Source organism: Chiloscyllium plagiosum, unplaced genomic scaffold, assembly GCF_037043375.1.
Source record: "Chiloscyllium plagiosum isolate Xiang-an unplaced genomic scaffold, Cpla_swu_hap1 HiC_scaffold_39, whole genome shotgun sequence".
NCBI classification, from domain to species: Eukaryota; Metazoa; Chordata; class Chondrichthyes; order Orectolobiformes; family Hemiscylliidae; genus Chiloscyllium; species Chiloscyllium plagiosum.
The window spans coordinates 98852754-98873638 of record NW_028270177.1 but is presented as its reverse complement, the minus strand read 5'-3'; the positions used below and the strand labels follow the sequence as shown (position 1 = coordinate 98873638).

The 20885-nt window shown below is 46.1% G+C and overlaps 7 non-coding genes across 7 annotated transcripts; all 7 read left to right on the top strand.

Moving 5' to 3' along the window:
- Nucleotides 1-2841: 2841 nt before the first annotated feature.
- On the top strand, nucleotides 2842-2923 carry trnal-aag (transfer RNA leucine (anticodon AAG)). Its single transcript has one exon. It is a non-coding gene; the product is annotated as a tRNA-Leu (tRNA).
- Nucleotides 2924-5792: 2869 nt separating this feature from the next.
- trnal-aag (transfer RNA leucine (anticodon AAG)) lies at nucleotides 5793-5874 on the top strand. The gene has a single exon. It is a non-coding gene; the product is annotated as a tRNA-Leu (tRNA).
- Nucleotides 5875-8743: 2869 nt separating this feature from the next.
- trnal-aag (transfer RNA leucine (anticodon AAG)) lies at nucleotides 8744-8825 on the top strand. The gene has a single exon. It is a non-coding gene; the product is annotated as a tRNA-Leu (tRNA).
- Nucleotides 8826-11694: 2869 nt separating this feature from the next.
- On the top strand, nucleotides 11695-11776 carry trnal-aag (transfer RNA leucine (anticodon AAG)). The gene has a single exon. It is a non-coding gene; the product is annotated as a tRNA-Leu (tRNA).
- Nucleotides 11777-14661: 2885 nt separating this feature from the next.
- trnal-aag (transfer RNA leucine (anticodon AAG)) lies at nucleotides 14662-14743 on the top strand. The gene has a single exon. It is a non-coding gene; the product is annotated as a tRNA-Leu (tRNA).
- A 2869-nt stretch (nucleotides 14744-17612) lies between these two features.
- Nucleotides 17613-17694, top strand: trnal-aag (transfer RNA leucine (anticodon AAG)). Its single transcript has one exon. It is a non-coding gene; the product is annotated as a tRNA-Leu (tRNA).
- A 2869-nt stretch (nucleotides 17695-20563) lies between these two features.
- trnal-aag (transfer RNA leucine (anticodon AAG)) lies at nucleotides 20564-20645 on the top strand. The gene has a single exon. It is a non-coding gene; the product is annotated as a tRNA-Leu (tRNA).
- Nucleotides 20646-20885: the final 240 nt, after the last annotated feature.

The window sequence follows — 20885 nt, the reverse complement described above, 5'->3', positions numbered from 1 at the left end:
CTTGTTAAAATGCTGTTTCGACTCCTGCTGCATTTCTGTTTAAAACCGAAGAAAATTGGGTTTGCTTCCCGGGCAATTAACTGTGGTGTGGCAAAGTCCCAACTTTTCCGGTGTCTGTGCTGTCATGATCGTGTTCGCCTCCTGCGTGGAAAATCGCAAACAGCTCTGCTGTCCCAGGCAAGTTGAGCGTTTACTGGAACCGAATGTCGACTGTGATTTCATTGCTGTTGTGAAACAAAGTCCTGCGGTGGCACGACTCGTCGTTATTTTGTTTTATGGCCAATGGGAAAATCGTTCCAATGAATTGCGATGTCACATGTTATTGAATTTCTCCCATTTCCTTTATTTCCGTCCTGCGGACATCGGAAGGGAAAGGTAATCTAATCGAGTCTGTGATTGGTGAAATTCACTTTTTTATGGCCCATTCTTATTGTGTTCTTTCTTTCTCTCTTTTCAGCATTGTCTGGGAAGTGGTGGTGCACTCAGGCTCCAGTATGTTTGAAAGAGCAGTTTGGAATTGCCCTGTTGTTAGTTGTGAGATTACTTTATGACTCATGCCCCCGGCCTGTCTCACATTTTGCATTCACGCTCGCTGTGTCTGAAAATGCATTTGGTTTGCCAGTTTTGTTTGTGTTCCGTGTTAAATGCTTTCTGTTTTGCGATTCGCTCAATACATTACGAATTAACAGGGTTTCTGAGGTAACTTCCAGCTGCAGAAATCCTCAACTGAGAATCTGGGAAAATTTCCCGGAGTATGGTCAGTCGGAGCAAAAGTAAGGAAGTCGTTCGTTTCTGCAGTGTCTTACAACGCTACCTTTCCCGTGAGCAGTCGAACAGACTAAATGATTGTGCCACAGACTGCGACGGCAAGCTCCGCTAAAAAGTAATCCTTTACAGCCGGTGTAAGCAACACAATGTTATTGGCGCACACTGCGTGGAAACAGATACTTCGGTGTATCTCGTCCATGCTCACCGCATATCCAAAATTAAAGAAGTCCCATTAAACAACGAGCGATTAGAAACAGAAAGGTGAAAGGTAAAATGGCTTCAACTTTCAGTGCTGGGTGACACTGAGCTTTAGCGGTGGCGACTGCGCCTTGTTTCTGTGGTGTAGTGGTCATCACGTTCGCCTTACGCGCGAAAGGTCCCCAGTTCGAAACTGAGCAGAAACTGCTTTGTTCTTCAACTGCAGCATTTTACATGGACAGGAGCGGAGTTTTCTTGCTTGCTTTCCCATCTGCAAACCTGCCTTCGAATTTGCTTGAACAAATCTGCTCTCGTAGTGAAATGTAATGCAACTCCATTTAATTACTGTGCAAAGTATTGTAAAGTTTTTCTCCAACATGGTTCTGATCATATGCCATTCTGTTTGAGAGTGTAATTATCGCGTTCTGATCCTTCCACGAAAAGCAGTACCGCATTTGCATTGCTTGCGCAGGCGGCCCGTTTCCAAGACAGGGAAGAAGCTGATGCGCTGGTGTCACAGCGCACCGCGGATTCCTGAACTAGTCTGTCTGTCAAATGTACCCCCAAAGTCGTCTATGAAGGACATCATTTGGAAGCGGTCTGTCGGTATTCAACGTGCGTGAGTTGTTACCAGAGGTCCTGAATCATGTTTTGGAGCAGTTCGCACGTTAGTGGCTCATTCAATTAGCAACAGCAATGAAAGAAATTACACTCTCAGAGAACCTCTGGACCTGTGCTTTGATAGCGCCCCGAGATCTAACCACGTTGGAACTGAAACGGAGGAATCGACAGAGAGGCTGCAGAATGACATCGCATCCATTTGGTTTTCTTTAAATCACTGACGAGCAGGAAAATGTAAACTGGGAGGGCGAGTGGGGAAGTGAGGCAGTTGCAGCTCTGGTGAAATTCCTTCTTTGTGATTCACTCAGCAACCAGAGACGTGTGAAGGTGACTCAGGCGTGAGAGCTCTTCACATCGAGAACAAAAAAGCACTCAAGGGCAGTTAGCACCTCTTCCGGAGTGGGGGTGGGGTGAGCTAATTACCTTTTGACTTCTGTTACTATGTTCAGAAACTGCCTTTTAGATTGATGTGAACAGAAACTGCATTTCTAATAAGCACCGTGGAGTTTAGCAAAATTTATTGAGTCGCTTCTCTTCGAATCCCACACAGGTTTCCAACTCAGTTGGTATCCATGTGGCTCACGTCCAGGAATGAACATCTCTGCAGCAAATTGCACGGGTAAGGCAAAAAGGCAAGGAAAGTGGCATCTCGAACTGGCTCCGAGGTCAGAGCATCCTCACAATGTGATCTGTCGTTCACGGATTGTAATGCTACCTCCGGTTTTAGGGTGGAGAACATTCTTTGGGACTCTTATTCTGCAAAACAGACAAAGTGACTGTAACTATGCTGCGCGGTATGATGTGGAACACGGCCTGTTCAGCTTTGTGCATTTTCCCTGTAGTCCGGTGTGTTTCATGTTCCGTGTAAACGTGAAAGTTGTCCTGTTTCGATCAAAGGGTGAAATCATTTAGCAAAGCAAGAATCGAAATTGCAGTAATGTCAAGCAGCTCATGGTAATTTGACCAAATCATAACTGATCGTATGTTCTCACGCGCTCACAGATACGTTTGTAGTTACCATTGATAGTTGTCTGGATTGATGAAAAGATAGTTGAAAAGATCAGCTTACCATTGATAGTTGTCTGGATTGATGGGTTATCATTATCTGCTGCGAAATTGATATTGTAGACGGGCACATCCCAGCAGTTGTGCGAGTCGGAGAGGGACCATGGAACCCTTTTCACGTGGCTTTGCATCGGTTGTTATGCAGGAGCACAATTGGAAGTGCAAGAAAATGGGGCAGCGCGGCTGGCTGGTAGTGTGGCCGAGCGGTCTAAGGCGCTGGATTAAGGCTCCAGTCTCGACAGAGGCGTGGGTTCGAATCCCACCGCTGCCATTTCTGCTGATCGTTTCCAACGACGCAGCTTGTTAAAATGCTGTTTCGACTCCTGCTGCATTTCTGTTTAAAACCGAAGAAAATTGGGTTTGCTTCCCGGGCAATTAACTGTGGTGTGGCAAAGTCCCAACTTTTCCGGTGTCTGTGCTGTCATGATCGTGTTCGCCTCCTGCGTGGAAAATCGCAAACAGCTCTGCTGTCCCAGGCAAGTTGAGCGTTTACTGGAACCGAATGTCGACTGTGATTTCATTGCTGTTGTGAAACAAAGTCCTGCGGTGGCACGACTCGTCGTTATTTTGTTTTATGGCCAATGGGAAAATCGTTCCAATGAATTGCGATGTCACATGTTATTGAATTTCTCCCATTTCCTTTATTTCCGTCCTGCGGACATCGGAAGGGAAAGGTAATCTAATCGAGTCTGTGATTGGTGAAATTCACTTTTTTATGGCCCATTCTTATTGTGTTCTTTCTTTCTCTCTTTTCAGCATTGTCTGGGAAGTGGTGGTGCACTCAGGCTCCAGTATGTTTGAAAGAGCAGTTTGGAATTGCCCTGTTGTTAGTTGTGAGATTACTTTATGACTCATGCCCCCGGCCTGTCTCACATTTTGCATTCACGCTCGCTGTGTCTGAAAATGCATTTGGTTTGCCAGTTTTGTTTGTGTTCCGTGTTAAATGCTTTCTGTTTTGCGATTCGCTCAATACATTACGAATTAACAGGGTTTCTGAGGTAACTTCCAGCTGCAGAAATCCTCAACTGAGAATCTGGGAAAATTTCCCGGAGTATGGTCAGTCGGAGCAAAAGTAAGGAAGTCGTTCGTTTCTGCAGTGTCTTACAACGCTACCTTTCCCGTGAGCAGTCGAACAGACTAAATGATTGTGCCACAGACTGCGACGGCAAGCTCCGCTAAAAAGTAATCCTTTACAGCCGGTGTAAGCAACACAATGTTATTGGCGCACACTGCGTGGAAACAGATACTTCGGTGTATCTCGTCCATGCTCACCGCATAGCCAAAATTAAAGAAGTCCCATTAAACAACGAGCGATTAGAAACAGAAAGGTGAAAGGTAAAATGGCTTCAACTTTCAGTGCTGGGTGACACTGAGCTTTAGCGGTGGCGACTGCGCCTTGTTTCTGTGGTGTAGTGGTCATCACGTTCGCCTTACGCGCGAAAGGTCCCCAGTTCGAAACTGAGCAGAAACTGCTTTGTTCTTCAACTGCAGCATTTTACATGGACAGGAGCGGAGTTTTCTTGCTTGCTTTCCCATCTGCAAACCTGCCTTCGAATTTGCTTGAACAAATCTGCTCTCGTAGTGAAATGTAATGCAACTCCATTTAATTACTGTGCAAAGTATTGTAAAGTTTTTCTCCAACCTGGTTCTGATCATATGCCATTCTGTTTGAGAGTGTAATTATCGCGTTCTGATCCTTCCACGAAAAGCAGTACCGCATTTGCATTGCTTGCGCAGGCGGCCCGTTTCCAAGACAGGGAAGAAGCTGATGCGCTGGTGTCACAGCGCACCGCGGATTCCTGAACTAGTCTGTCTGTCAAATGTACCCCCAAAGTCGTCTATGAAGGACATCATTTGGAAGCGGTCTGTCGGTATTCAACGTGCGTGAGTTGTTACCAGAGGTCCTGAATCATGTTTTGGAGCAGTTCGCACGTTAGTGGCTCATTCAATTAGCAACAGCAATGAAAGAAATTACACTCTCAGAGAACCTCTGGACCTGTGCTTTGATAGCGCCCCGAGATCTAACCACGTTGGAACTGAAACGGAGGAATCGACAGAGAGGCTGCAGAATGACATCGCATCCATTTGGTTTTCTTTAAATCACTGACGAGCAGGAAAATGTAAACTGGGAGGGCGAGTGGGGAAGTGAGGCAGTTGCAGCTCTGGTGAAATTCCTTCTTTGTGATTCACTCAGCAACCAGAGACGTGTGAAGGTGACTCAGGCGTGAGAGCTCTTCACATCGAGAACAAAAAAGCACTCAAGGGCAGTTAGCACCTCTTCCGGAGTGGGGGTGGGGTGAGCTAATTACCTTTTGACTTCTGTTACTATGTTCAGAAACTGCCTTTTAGATTGATGTGAACAGAAACTGCATTTCTAATAAGCACCGTGGAGTTTAGCAAAATTTATTGAGTCGCTTCTCTTCGAATCCCACACAGGTTTCCAACTCAGTTGGTATCCATGTGGCTCACGTCCAGGAATGAACATCTCTGCAGCAAATTGCACGGGTAAGGCAAAAAGGCAAGGAAAGTGGCATCTCGAACTGGCTCCGAGGTCAGAGCATCCTCACAATGTGATCTGTCGTTCACGGATTGTAATGCTACCTCCGGTTTTAGGGTGGAGAACATTCTTTGGGACTCTTATTCTGCAAAACAGACAAAGTGACTGTAACTATGCTGCGCGGTATGATGTGGAACACGGCCTGTTCAGCTTTGTGCATTTTCCCTGTAGTCCGGTGTGTTTCATGTTCCGTGTAAACGTGAAAGTTGTCCTGTTTCGATCAAAGGGTGAAATCATTTAGCAAAGCAAGAATCGAAATTGCAGTAATGTCAAGCAGCTCATGGTAATTTGACCAAATCATAACTGATCGTATGTTCTCACGCGCTCACAGATACGTTTGTAGTTACCATTGATAGTTGTCTGGATTGATGAAAAGATAGTTGAAAAGATCAGCTTACCATTGATAGTTGTCTGGATTGATGGGTTATCATTATCTGCTGCGAAATTGATATTGTAGACGGGCACATCCCAGCAGTTGTGCGAGTCGGAGAGGGACCATGGAACCCTTTTCACGTGGCTTTGCATCGGTTGTTATGCAGGAGCACAATTGGAAGTGCAAGAAAATGGGGCAGCGCGGCTGGCTGGTAGTGTGGCCGAGCGGTCTAAGGCGCTGGATTAAGGCTCCAGTCTCGACAGAGGCGTGGGTTCGAATCCCACCGCTGCCATTTCTGCTGATCGTTTCCAACGACGCAGCTTGTTAAAATGCTGTTTCGACTCCTGCTGCATTTCTGTTTAAAACCGAAGAAAATTGGGTTTGCTTCCCGGGCAATTAACTGTGGTGTGGCAAAGTCCCAACTTTTCCGGTGTCTGTGCTGTCATGATCGTGTTCGCCTCCTGCGTGGAAAATCGCAAACAGCTCTGCTGTCCCAGGCAAGTTGAGCGTTTACTGGAACCGAATGTCGACTGTGATTTCATTGCTGTTGTGAAACAAAGTCCTGCGGTGGCACGACTCGTCGTTATTTTGTTTTATGGCCAATGGGAAAATCGTTCCAATGAATTGCGATGTCACATGTTATTGAATTTCTCCCATTTCCTTTATTTCCGTCCTGCGGACATCGGAAGGGAAAGGTAATCTAATCGAGTCTGTGATTGGTGAAATTCACTTTTTTATGGCCCATTCTTATTGTGTTCTTTCTTTCTCTCTTTTCAGCATTGTCTGGGAAGTGGTGGTGCACTCAGGCTCCAGTATGTTTGAAAGAGCAGTTTGGAATTGCCCTGTTGTTAGTTGTGAGATTACTTTATGACTCATGCCCCCGGCCTGTCTCACATTTTGCATTCACGCTCGCTGTGTCTGAAAATGCATTTGGTTTGCCAGTTTTGTTTGTGTTCCGTGTTAAATGCTTTCTGTTTTGCGATTCGCTCAATACATTACGAATTAACAGGGTTTCTGAGGTAACTTCCAGCTGCAGAAATCCTCAACTGAGAATCTGGGAAAATTTCCCGGAGTATGGTCAGTCGGAGCAAAAGTAAGGAAGTCGTTCGTTTCTGCAGTGTCTTACAACGCTACCTTTCCCGTGAGCAGTCGAACAGACTAAATGATTGTGCCACAGACTGCGACGGCAAGCTCCGCTAAAAAGTAATCCTTTACAGCCGGTGTAAGCAACACAATGTTATTGGCGCACACTGCGTGGAAACAGATACTTCGGTGTATCTCGTCCATGCTCACCGCATAGCCAAAATTAAAGAAGTCCCATTAAACAACGAGCGATTAGAAACAGAAAGGTGAAAGGTAAAATGGCTTCAACTTTCAGTGCTGGGTGACACTGAGCTTTAGCGGTGGCGACTGCGCCTTGTTTCTGTGGTGTAGTGGTCATCACGTTCGCCTTACGCGCGAAAGGTCCCCAGTTCGAAACTGAGCAGAAACTGCTTTGTTCTTCAACTGCAGCATTTTACATGGACAGGAGCGGAGTTTTCTTGCTTGCTTTCCCATCTGCAAACCTGCCTTCGAATTTGCTTGAACAAATCTGCTCTCGTAGTGAAATGTAATGCAACTCCATTTAATTACTGTGCAAAGTATTGTAAAGTTTTTCTCCAACATGGTTCTGATCATATGCCATTCTGTTTGAGAGTGTAATTATCGCGTTCTGATCCTTCCACGAAAAGCAGTACCGCATTTGCATTGCTTGCGCAGGCGGCCCGTTTCCAAGACAGGGAAGAAGCTGATGCGCTGGTGTCACAGCGCACCGCGGATTCCTGAACTAGTCTGTCTGTCAAATGTACCCCCAAAGTCGTCTATGAAGGACATCATTTGGAAGCGGTCTGTCGGTATTCAACGTGCGTGAGTTGTTACCAGAGGTCCTGAATCATGTTTTGGAGCAGTTCGCACGTTAGTGGCTCATTCAATTAGCAACAGCAATGAAAGAAATTACACTCTCAGAGAACCTCTGGACCTGTGCTTTGATAGCGCCCCGAGATCTAACCACGTTGGAACTGAAACGGAGGAATCGACAGAGAGGCTGCAGAATGACATCGCATCCATTTGGTTTTCTTTAAATCACTGACGAGCAGGAAAATGTAAACTGGGAGGGCGAGTGGGGAAGTGAGGCAGTTGCAGCTCTGGTGAAATTCCTTCTTTGTGATTCACTCAGCAACCAGAGACGTGTGAAGGTGACTCAGGCGTGAGAGCTCTTCACATCGAGAACAAAAAAGCACTCAAGGGCAGTTAGCACCTCTTCCGGAGTGGGGGTGGGGTGAGCTAATTACCTTTTGACTTCTGTTACTATGTTCAGAAACTGCCTTTTAGATTGATGTGAACAGAAACTGCATTTCTAATAAGCACCGTGGAGTTTAGCAAAATTTATTGAGTCGCTTCTCTTCGAATCCCACACAGGTTTCCAACTCAGTTGGTATCCATGTGGCTCACGTCCAGGAATGAACATCTCTGCAGCAAATTGCACGGGTAAGGCAAAAAGGCAAGGAAAGTGGCATCTCGAACTGGCTCCGAGGTCAGAGCATCCTCACAATGTGATCTGTCGTTCACGGATTGTAATGCTACCTCCGGTTTTAGGGTGGAGAACATTCTTTGGGACTCTTATTCTGCAAAACAGACAAAGTGACTGTAACTATGCTGCGCGGTATGATGTGGAACACGGCCTGTTCAGCTTTGTGCATTTTCCCTGTAGTCCGGTGTGTTTCATGTTCCGTGTAAACGTGAAAGTTGTCCTGTTTCGATCAAAGGGTGAAATCATTTAGCAAAGCAAGAATCGAAATTGCAGTAATGTCAAGCAGCTCATGGTAATTTGACCAAATCATAACTGATCGTATGTTCTCACGCGCTCACAGATACGTTTGTAGTTACCATTGATAGTTGTCTGGATTGATGAAAAGATAGTTGAAAAGATCAGCTTACCATTGATAGTTGTCTGGATTGATGGGTTATCATTATCTGCTGCGAAATTGATATTGTAGACGGGCACATCCCAGCAGTTGTGCGAGTCGGAGAGGGACCATGGAACCCTTTTCACGTGGCTTTGCATCGGTTGTTATGCAGGAGCACAATTGGAAGTGCAAGAAAATGGGGCAGCGCGGCTGGCTGGTAGTGTGGCCGAGCGGTCTAAGGCGCTGGATTAAGGCTCCAGTCTCGACAGAGGCGTGGGTTCGAATCCCACCGCTGCCATTTCTGCTGATCGTTTCCAACGACGCAGCTTGTTAAAATGCTGTTTCGACTCCTGCTGCATTTCTGTTTAAAACCGAAGAAAATTGGGTTTGCTTCCCGGGCAATTAACTGTGGTGTGGCAAAGTCCCAACTTTTCCGGTGTCTGTGCTGTCATGATCGTGTTCGCCTCCTGCGTGGAAAATCGCAAACAGCTCTGCTGTCCCAGGCAAGTTGAGCGTTTACTGGAACCGAATGTCGACTGTGATTTCATTGCTGTTGTGAAACAAAGTCCTGCGGTGGCACGACTCGTCGTTATTTTGTTTTATGGCCAATGGGAAAATCGTTCCAATGAATTGCGATGTCACATGTTATTGAATTTCTCCCATTTCCTTTATTTCCGTCCTGCGGACATCGGAAGGGAAAGGTAATCTAATCGAGTCTGTGATTGGTGAAATTCACTTTTTTATGGCCCATTCTTATTGTGTTCTTTCTTTCTCTCTTTTCAGCATTGTCTGGGAAGTGGTGGTGCACTCAGGCTCCAGTATGTTTGAAAGAGCAGTTTGGAATTGCCCTGTTGTTAGTTGTGAGATTACTTTATGACTCATGCCCCCGGCCTGTCTCACATTTTGCATTCACGCTCGCTGTGTCTGAAAATGCATTTGGTTTGCCAGTTTTGTTTGTGTTCCGTGTTAAATGCTTTCTGTTTTGCGATTCGCTCAATACATTACGAATTAACAGGGTTTCTGAGGTAACTTCCAGCTGCAGAAATCCTCAACTGAGAATCTGGGAAAATTTCCCGGAGTATGGTCAGTCGGAGCAAAAGTAAGGAAGTCGTTCGTTTCTGCAGTGTCTTACAACGCTACCTTTCCCGTGAGCAGTCGAACAGACTAAATGATTGTGCCACAGACTGCGACGGCAAGCTCCGCTAAAAAGTAATCCTTTACAGCCGGTGTAAGCAACACAATGTTATTGGCGCACACTGCGTGGAAACAGATACTTCGGTGTATCTCGTCCATGCTCAGCGCATAGCCAAAATTAAAGAAGTCCCATTAAACAACGAGCGATTAGAAACAGAAAGGTGAAAGGTAAAATGGCTTCAACTTTCAGTGCTGGGTGACACTGAGCTTTAGCGGTGGCGACTGCGCCTTGTTTCTGTGGTGTAGTGGTCATCACGTTCGCCTTACGCGCGAAAGGTCCCCAGTTCGAAACTGAGCAGAAACTGCTTTGTTCTTCAACTGCAGCATTTTACATGGACAGGAGCGGAGTTTTCTTGCTTGCTTTCCCATCTGCAAACCTGCCTTCGAATTTGCTTGAACAAATCTGCTCTCGTAGTGAAATGTAATGCAACTCCATTTAATTACTGTGCAAAGTATTGTAAAGTTTTTCTCCAACCTGGTTCTGATCATATGCCATTCTGTTTGAGAGTGTAATTATCGCGTTCTGATCCTTCCACGAAAAGCAGTACCGCATTTGCATTGCTTGCGCAGGCGGCCCGTTTCCAAGACAGGGAAGAAGCTGATGCGCTGGTGTCACAGCGCACCGCGGATTCCTGAACTAGTCTGTCTGTCAAATGTACCCCCAAAGTCGTCTATGAAGGACATCATTTGGAAGCGGTCTGTCGGTATTCAACGTGCGTGAGTTGTTACCAGAGGTCCTGAATCATGTTTTGGAGCAGTTCGCACGTTAGTGGCTCATTCAATTAGCAACAGCAATGAAAGAAATTACACTCTCAGAGAACCTCTGGACCTGTGCTTTGATAGCGCCCCGAGATCTAACCACGTTGGAACTGAAACGGAGGAATCGACAGAGAGGCTGCAGAATGACATCGCATCCATTTGGTTTTCTTTAAATCACTGACGAGCAGGAAAATGTAAACTGGGAGGGCGAGTGGGGAAGTGAGGCAGTTGCAGCTCTGGTGAAATTCCTTCTTTGTGATTCACTCAGCAACCAGAGACGTGTGAAGGTGACTCAGGCGTGAGAGCTCTTCACATCGAGAACAAAAAAGCACTCAAGGGCAGTTAGCACCTCTTCCGGAGTGGGGGTGGGGTGAGCTAATTACCTTTTGACTTCTGTTACTATGTTCAGAAACTGCCTTTTAGATTGATGTGAACAGAAACTGCATTTCTAATAAGCACCGTGGAGTTTAGCAAAATTTATTGAGTCGCTTCTCTTCGAATCCCACACAGGTTTCCAACTCAGTTGGTATCCATGTGGCTCACGTCCAGGAATGAACATCTCTGCAGCAAATTGCACGGGTAAGGCAAAAAGGCAAGGAAAGTGGCATCTCGAACTGGCTCCGAGGTCAGAGCATCCTCACAATGTGATCTGTCGTTCACGGATTGTAATGCTACCTCCGGTTTTAGGGTGGAGAACATTCTTTGGGACTCTTATTCTGCAAAACAGACAAAGTGACTGTAACTATGCTGCGCGGTATGATGTGGAACACGGCCTGTTCAGCTTTGTGCATTTTCCCTGTAGTCCGGTGTGTTTCATGTTCCGTGTAAACGTGAAAGTTGTCCTGTTTCGATCAAAGGGTGAAATCATTTAGCAAAGCAAGAATCGAAATTGCAGTAATGTCAAGCAGCTCATGGTAATTTGACCAAATCATAACTGATCGTATGTTCTCACGCGCTCACAGATACGTTTGTAGTTACCATTGATAGTTGTCTGGATTGATGAAAAGATAGTTGAAAAGATCAGCTTACCATTGATAGTTGTCTGGATTGATGGGTTATCATTATCTGCTGCGAAATTGATATTGTAGACGGGCACATCCCAGCAGTTGTGCGAGTCGGAGAGGGACCATGGAACCCTTTTCACGTGGCTTTGCATCGGTTGTTATGCAGGAGCACAATTGGAAGTGCAAGAAAATGGGGCAGCGCGGCTGGCTGGTAGTGTGGCCGAGCGGTCTAAGGCGCTGGATTAAGGCTCCAGTCTCGACAGAGGCGTGGGTTCGAATCCCACCGCTGCCATTTCTGCTGATCGTTTCCAACGACGCAGCTTGTTAAAATGCTGTTTCGACTCCTGCTGCATTTCTGTTTAAAACCGAAGAAAATTGGGTTTGCTTCCCGGGCAATTAACTGTGGTGTGGCAAAGTCCCAACTTTTCCGGTGTCTGTGCTGTCATAATCGTGTTCGCCTCCTGCGTGGAAAATCGCAAACAGCTCTGCTGTCCCAGGCAAGTTGAGCGTTTACTGGAACCGAATGTCGACTGTGATTTCATTGCTGTTGTGAAACAAAGTCCTGCGGTGGCACGACTCGTCGTTATTTTGTTTTATGGCCAATGGGAAAATCGTTCCAATGAATTGCGATGTCACATGTTATTGAATTTCTCCCATTTCCTTTATTTCCGTCCTGCGGACATCGGAAGGGAAAGGTAATCTAATCGAGTCTGTGATTGGTGAAATTCACTTTTTTATGGCCCATTCTTATTGTGTTCTTTCTTTCTCTCTTTTCAGCATTGTCTGGGAAGTGGTGGTGCACTCAGGCTCCAGTATGTTTGAAAGAGCAGTTTGGAATTGCCCTGTTGTTAGTTGTGAGATTACTTTATGACTCATGCCCCCGGCCTGTCTCACATTTTGCATTCACGCTCGCTGTGTCTGAAAATGCATTTGGTTTGCCAGTTTTGTTTGTGTTCCGTGTTAAATGCTTTCTGTTTTGCGATTCGCTCAATACATTACGAATTAACAGGGTTTCTGAGGTAACTTCCAGCTGCAGAAATCCTCAACTGAGAATCTGGGAAAATTTCCCGGAGTATGGTCAGTCGGAGCAAAAGTAAGGAAGTCGTTCGTTTCTGCAGTGTCTTACAACGCTACCTTTCCCGTGAGCAGTCGAACAGACTAAATGATTGTGCCACAGACTGCGACGGCAAGCTCCGCTAAAAAGTAATCCTTTACAGCCGGTGTAAGCAACACAATGTTATTGGCGCACACTGCGTGGAAACAGATACTTCGGTGTATCTCGTCCATGCTCACCGCATATCCAAAATTAAAGAAGTCCCATTAAACAACGAGCGATTAGAAACAGAAAGGTGAAAGGTAAAATGGCTTCAACTTTCAGTGCTGGGTGACACTGAGCTTTAGCGGTGGCGACTGCGCCTTGTTTCTGTGGTGTAGTGGTCATCACGTTCGCCTTACGCGCGAAAGGTCCCCAGTTCGAAACTGAGCAGAAACTGCTTTGTTCTTCAACTGCAGCATTTTACATGGACAGGAGCGGAGTTTTCTTGCTTGCTTTCCCATCTGCAAACCTGCCTTCGAATTTGCTTGAACAAATCTGCTCTCGTAGTGAAATGTAATGCAACTCCATTTAATTACTGTGCAAAGTATTGTAAAGTTTTTCTCCAACCTGGTTCTGATCATATGCCATTCTGTTTGAGAGTGTAATTATCGCGTTCTGATCCTTCCACGAAAAGCAGTACCGCATTTGCATTGCTTGCGCAGGCGGCCCGTTTCCAAGACAGGGAAGAAGCTGATGCGCTGGTGTCACAGCGCACCGCGGATTCCTGAACTAGTCTGTCTGTCAAATGTACCCCCAAAGTCGTCTATGAAGGACATCATTTGGAAGCGGTCTGTCGGTATTCAACGTGCGTGAGTTGTTACCAGAGGTCCTGAATCATGTTTTGGAGCAGTTCGCACGTTAGTGGCTCATTCAATTAGCAACAGCAATGAAAGAAATTACACTCTCAGAGAACCTCTGGACCTGTGCTTTGATAGCGCCCCGAGATCTAACCACGTTGGAACTGAAACGGAGGAATAGACAGAGAGGCTGCAGAATGACATCGCATCCATTTGGTTTTCTTTAAATCACTGACGAGCAGGAAAATGTAAACTGGGAGGGCGAGTGGGGAAGTGAGGCAGTTGCAGCTCTGGTGAAATTCCTTCTTTGTGATTCACTCAGCAACCAGAGACGTGTGAAGGTGACTCAGGCGTGAGAGCTCTTCACATCGAGAACAAAAAAGCACTCAAGGGCAGTTAGCACCTCTTCCGGAGTGGGGGTGGGGTGAGCTAATTACCTTTTGACTTCTGTTACTATGTTCAGAAACTGCCTTTTAGATTGATGTGAACAGAAACTGCATTTCTAATAAGCACCGTGGAGTTTAGCAAAATTTATTGAGTCGCTTCTCTTCGAATCCCACACAGGTTTCCAACTCAGTTGGTATCCATGTGGCTCACGTCCAGGAATGAACATCTCTGCAGCAAATTGCACGGGTAAGGCAAAAAGGCAAGGAAAGTGGCATCTCGAACTGGCTCCGAGGTCAGAGCATCCTCACAATGTGATCTGTCGTTCACGGATTGTAATGCTACCTCCGGTTTTAGGGTGGAGAACATTCTTTGGGACTCTTATTCTGCAAAACAGACAAAGTGACTGTAACTATGCTGCGCGGTATGATGTGGAACACGGCCTGTTCAGCTTTGTGCATTTTCCCTGTAGTCCGGTGTGTTTCATGTTCCGTGTAAACGTGAAAGTTGTCCTGTTTCGATCAAAGGGTGAAATCATTTAGCAAAGCAAGAATCGAAATTGCAGTAATGTCAAGCAGCTCATGGTAATTTGACCAAATCATAACTGATCGTATGTTCTCACGCGCTCACAGATACGTTTGTAGTTACCATTGATAGTTGTCTGGATTGATGAAAAGATAGTTGAAAAGATCAGCTTACCATTGATAGTTGTCTGGATTGATGGGTTATCATTATCTGCTGCGAAATTGATATTGTAGACGGGCACATCCCAGCAGTTGTGCGAGTCGGAGAGGGACCATGGAACCCTTTTCACGTGGCTTTGCATCGGTTGTTATGCAGGAGCACAATTGGAAGTGCAAGAAAATGGGGCAGCGAGGCTGGCTGGTAGTGTGGCCGGCTGGTAGTGTGGCCGAGCGGTCTAAGGCGCTGGATTAAGGCTCCAGTCTCGACAGAGGCGTGGGTTCGAATCCCACCGCTGCCATTTCTGCTGATCGTTTCCAACGACGCAGCTTGTTAAAATGCTGTTTCGACTCCTGCTGCATTTCTGTTTAAAACCGAAGAAAATTGGGTTTGCTTCCCGGGCAATTAACTGTGGTGTGGCAAAGTCCCAACTTTTCCGGTGTCTGTGCTGTCATGATCGTGTTCGCCTCCTGCGTGGAAAATCGCAAACAGCTCTGCTGTCCCAGGCAAGTTGAGCGTTTACTGGAACCGAATGTCGACTGTGATTTCATTGCTGTTGTGAAACAAAGTCCTGCGGTGGCACGACTCGTCGTTATTTTGTTTTATGGCCAATGGGAAAATCGTTCCAATGAATTGCGATGTCACATGTTATTGAATTTCTCCCATTTCCTTTATTTCCGTCCTGCGGACATCGGAAGGGAAAGGTAATCTAATCGAGTCTGTGATTGGTGAAATTCACTTTTTTATGGCCCATTCTTATTGTGTTCTTTCTTTCTCTCTTTTCAGCATTGTCTGGGAAGTGGTGGTGCACTCAGGCTCCAGTATGTTTGAAAGAGCAGTTTGGAATTGCCCTGTTGTTAGTTGTGAGATTACTTTATGACTCATGCCCCCGGCCTGTCTCACATTTTGCATTCACGCTCGCTGTGTCTGAAAATGCATTTGGTTTGCCAGTTTTGTTTGTGTTCCGTGTTAAATGCTTTCTGTTTTGCGATTCGCTCAATACATTACGAATTAACAGGGTTTCTGAGGTAACTTCCAGCTGCAGAAATCCTCAACTGAGAATCTGGGAAAATTTCCCGGAGTATGGTCAGTCGGAGCAAAAGTAAGGAAGTCGTTCGTTTCTGCAGTGTCTTACAACGCTACCTTTCCCGTGAGCAGTCGAACAGACTAAATGATTGTGCCACAGACTGCGACGGCAAGCTCCGCTAAAAAGTAATCCTTTACAGCCGGTGTAAGCAACACAATGTTATTGGCGCACACTGCGTGGAAACAGATACTTCGGTGTATCTCGTCCATGCTCACCGCATAGCCAAAATTAAAGAAGTCCCATTAAACAACGAGCGATTAGAAACAGAAAGGTGAAAGGTAAAATGGCTTCAACTTTCAGTGCTGGGTGACACTGAGCTTTAGCGGTGGCGACTGCGCCTTGTTTCTGTGGTGTAGTGGTCATCACGTTCGACTTACGCGCGAAAGGTCCCCAGTTCGAAACTGAGCAGAAACTGCTTTGTTCTTCAACTGCAGCATTTTACATGGACAGGAGCGGAGTTTTCTTGCTTGCTTTCCCATCTGCAAACCTGCCTTCGAATTTGCTTGAACAAATCTGCTCTCGTAGTGAAATGTAATGCAACTCCATTTAATTACTGTGCAAAGTATTGTAAAGTTTTTCTCCAACCTGGTTCTGATCATATGCCATTCTGTTTGAGAGTGTAATTATCGCGTTCTGATCCTTCCACGAAAAGCAGTACCGCATTTGCATTGCTTGCGCAGGCGGCCCGTTTCCAAGACAGGGAAGAAGCTGATGCGCTGGTGTCACAGCGCACCGCGGATTCCTGAACTAGTCTGTCTGTCAAATGTACCCCCAAAGTCGTCTATGAAGGACATCATTTGGAAGCGGTCTGTCGGTATTCAACGTGCGTGAGTTGTTACCAGAGGTCCTGAATCATGTTTTGGAGCAGTTCGCACGTTAGTGGCTCATTCAATTAGCAACAGCAATGAAAGAAATTACACTCTCAGAGAACCTCTGGACCTGTGCTTTGATAGCGCCCCGAGATCTAACCACGTTGGAACTGAAACGGAGGAATCGACAGAGAGGCTGCAGAATGACATCGCATCCATTTGGTTTTCTTTAAATCACTGACGAGCAGGAAAATGTAAACTGGGAGGGCGAGTGGGGAAGTGAGGCAGTTGCAGCTCTGGTGAAATTCCTTCTTTGTGATTCACTCAGCAACCAGAGACGTGTGAAGGTGACTCAGGCGTGAGAGCTCTTCACATCGAGAACAAAAAAGCACTCAAGGGCAGTTAGCACCTCTTCCGGAGTGGGGGTGGGGTGAGCTAATTACCTTTTGACTTCTGTTACTATGTTCAGAAACTGCCTTTTAGATTGATGTGAACAGAAACTGCATTTCTAATAAGCACCGTGGAGTTTAGCAAAATTTATTGAGTCGCTTCTCTTCGAATCCCACACAGGTTTCCAACTCAGTTGGTATCCATGTGGCTCACGTCCAGGAATGAACATCTCTGCAGCAAATTGCACGGGTAAGGCAAAAAGGCAAGGAAAGTGGCATCTCGAACTGGCTCCGAGGTCAGAGCATCCTCACAATGTGATCTGTCGTTCACGGATTGTAATGCTACCTCCGGTTTTAGGGTGGAGAACATTCTTTGGGACTCTTATTCTGCAAAACAGACAAAGTGACTGTAACTATGCTGCGCGGTATGATGTGGAACACGGCCTGTTCAGCTTTGTGCATTTTCCCTGTAGTCCGGTGTGTTTCATGTTCCGTGTAAACGTGAAAGTTGTACTGTTTCGATCAAAGGGTGAAATCATTTAGCAAAGCAAGAATCGAAATTGCAGTAATGTCAAGCAGCTCATGGTAATTTGACCAAATCATAACTGATCGTATGTTCTCACGCGCTCACAGATACGTTTGTAGTTACCATTGATAGTTGTCTGGATTGATGAAAAGATAGTTGAAAAGATCAGCTTACCATTGATAGTTGTCTGGATTGATGGGTTATCATTATCTGCTGCGAAATTGATATTGTAGACGGGCACATCCCAGCAGTTGTGCGAGTCGGAGAGGGACCATGGAACCCTTTTCACGTGGCTTTGCATCGGTTGTTATGCAGGAGCACAATTGGAAGTGCAAGAAAATGGGGCAGCGCGGCTGGCTGGTAGTGTGGCCGAGCGGTCTAAGGCGCTGGATTAAGGCTCCAGTCTCGACAGAGGCGTGGGTTCGAATCCCACCGCTGCCATTTCTGCTGATCGTTTCCAACGACGCAGCTTGTTAAAATGCTGTTTCGACTCCTGCTGCATTTCTGTTTAAAACCGAAGAAAATTGGGTTTGCTTCCCGGGCAATTAACTGTGGTGTGGCAAAGTCCCAACTTTTCCGGTGTCTGTGCTGTCATGATCGTGTTCGCCTCCTGCGTGGAAAATCGCAAACAGCTCTGCTGTCCCAGGCAAGTTGAGCGTTTACTGGAACCGAATGTCGACTGTGATTTCATTGCTGTTGTGAAACAAAGTCCTGCGGTGGCACGACTCGTCGTTATTTTGTTTTATGGCCAATGGGAAAATCGTTCCAATGAATTGCGATGTCACATGTTATTGAATTTCTCCCATTTCCTTTATTTCCGTCCTGCGGACATCGGAAGGGAAAGGTAATCTAATCGAGTCTGTGATTGGTGAAATTCACTTTTTTATGGCCCATTCTTATTGTGTTCTTTCTTTCTCTCTTTTCAGCATTGTCTGGGAAGTGGTGGTGCACTCAGGCTCCAGTATGTTTGAAAGAGCAGTTTGGAATAGCCCTGTTGTTAGTTGTGAGATTACTTTATGACTCATGCCCCCGGCCTGTCTCACATTTTGCATTCACGCTCGCTGTGTCTGAAAATGCATTTGGTTTGCCAGTTTTGTTTGTGTTCCGTGTTAAATGCTTTCTGTTTTGCGATTCGCTCAATACATTACGAATTAACAGGGTTTCTGAGGTAACTTCCAGCTGCAGAAATCCTCAACTGAGAATCTGGGAAAATTTCCCGGAGTATGGTCAGTCGGAGCAAAAGTAAGGAAGTCGTTCGTTTCTGCAGTGTCTTACAACGCTACCTTTCCCGTGAGCAGTCGAACAGAGTAAATGATTGTGCCACAGACTGCGACGGCAAGCTCCGCTAAAAAGTAATCCTTTACAGCCGGTGTAAGCAACACAATGTTATTGGCGCACACTGCGTGGAAACAGATACTTCGGTGTATCTCGTCCATGCTCACCGCATAGCCAAAATTAAAGAAGTCCCATTAAACAACGAGCGATTAGAAACAGAAAGGTGAAAGGTAAAATGGCTTCAACTTTCAGTGCTGGGTGACACTGAGCTTTAGCGGTGGCGACTGCGCCTTGTTTCTGTGGTGTAGTGGTCATCACGTTCGACTTACGCGCGAAAGGTCCCCAGTTCGAAACTGAGCAGAAACTGCTTTGTTCTTCAACTGCAGCATTTTACATGGACAGGAGCGGAGTTTTCTTGCTTGCTTTCCCATCTGCAAACCTGCCTTCGAATTTGCTTGAACAAATCTGCTCTCGTAGTGAAATGTAATGCAACTCCATTTAATTACTGTGCAAAGTATTGTAAAGTTTTTCTCCAACCTGGTTCTGATCATATGCCATTCTGTTTGAGAGTGTAATTATCGCGTTCTGATCCTTCCACGAAAAGCAGTACCGCATTTGCATTGCTTGCGCAGGCGGCCCGTTTCCAAGACAGGGAAGAAGCTGATGCGCTGGTGTCACAGCGCACCGCGGATTCCTGAACTAGTCTGTCTGTCAAATGTACCCCCAAAGTCGTCTATGAAGGACATCATTTGGAAGCGGTCTGTCGGTATTCAACGTGCGTGAGTTGTTACCAGAGGTCCTGAATCATGTTTTGGAGCAGTTCGCACGTTAGTGGCTCATTCAATTAGCAACAGCAATGAAAGAAATTACACTCTCAGAGAACCTCTGGACCTGTGCTTTGATAGCGCCCCGAGATCTAACCACGTTGGAACTGAAACGGAGGAATCGACAGAGAGGCTGCAGAATGACATCGCATCCATTTGGTTTTCTTTAAATCACTGACGAGCAGGAAAATGTAAACTGGGAGGGCGAGTGGGGAAGTGAGGCAGTTGCAGCTCTGGTGAAATTCCTTCTTTGTGATTCACTCAGCAACCAGAGACGTGTGAAGGTGACTCAGGCGTGAGAGCTCTTCACATCGAGAACAAAAAAGCACTCAAGGGCAGTTAGCACCTCTTCCGGAGTGGGGGTGGGGTGAGCTAATTACCTTTTGACTTCTGTTACTATGTTCAGAAACTGCCTTTTAGATTGATGTGAACAGAAACTGCATTTCTAATAAGCACCGTGGAGTTTAGCAAAATTTATTGAGTCGCTTCTCTTCGAATCCCACACAGGTTTCCAACTCAGTTGGTATCCATGTGGCTCACGTCCAGGAATGAACATCTCTGCAGCAAATTGCACGGGTAAGGCAAAAAGGCAAGGAAAGTGGCATCTCGAACTGGCTCCGAGGTCAGAGCATCCTCACAATGTGATCTGTCGTTCACGGATTGTAATGCTACCTCCGGTTTTAGGGTGGAGAACATTCTTTGGGACTCTTATTCTGCAAAACAGACAAAGTGACTGTAACTATGCTGCGCGGTATGATGTGGAACACGGCCTGTTCAGCTTTGTGCATTTTCCCTGTAGTCCGGTGTGTTTCATGTTCCGTGTAAACGTGAAAGTTGTCCTGTTTCGATCAAAGGGTGAAATCATTTAGCAAAGCAAGAATCGAAATTGCAGTAATGTCAAGCAGCTCATGGTAATTTGACCAAATCATAACTGATCGTATGTTCTCACGCGCTCACAGATACGTTTGTAGTTACCATTGATAGTTGTCTGGATTGATGAAAAGATAGTTGAAAAGATCAGCTTACCATTGATAGTTGTCTGGATTGATGGGTTATCATTATCTGCTGCGAAATTGATATTGTAGACGGGCACATCCCAGCAGTTGTGCGAGTCGGAGAGGGACCATGGAACCCTTTTCACGTGGCTTTGCATCGGTTGTTATGCAGGAGCACAATTGGAAGTGCAAGAAAATGGGGCAGCGCGGCTGGCTGGTAGTGTGGCCGAGCGGTCTAAGGCGCTGGATTAAGGCTCCAGTCTCGACAGAGGCGTGGGTTCGAATCCCACCGCTGCCATTTCTGCTGATCGTTTCCAACGACGCAGCTTGTTAAAATGCTGTTTCGACTCCTGCTGCATTTCTGTTTAAAACCGAAGAAAATTGGGTTTGCTTCCCGGGCAATTAACTGTGGTGTGGCAAAGTCCCAACTTTTCCGGTGTCTGTGCTGTCATGATCGTGTTCGCCTCCTGCGTGGAAAATCGCAAACAGCTCTGCTGTCCCAGGCAAGTTGAGCGTTTACTGGAACCGAATGTCGACT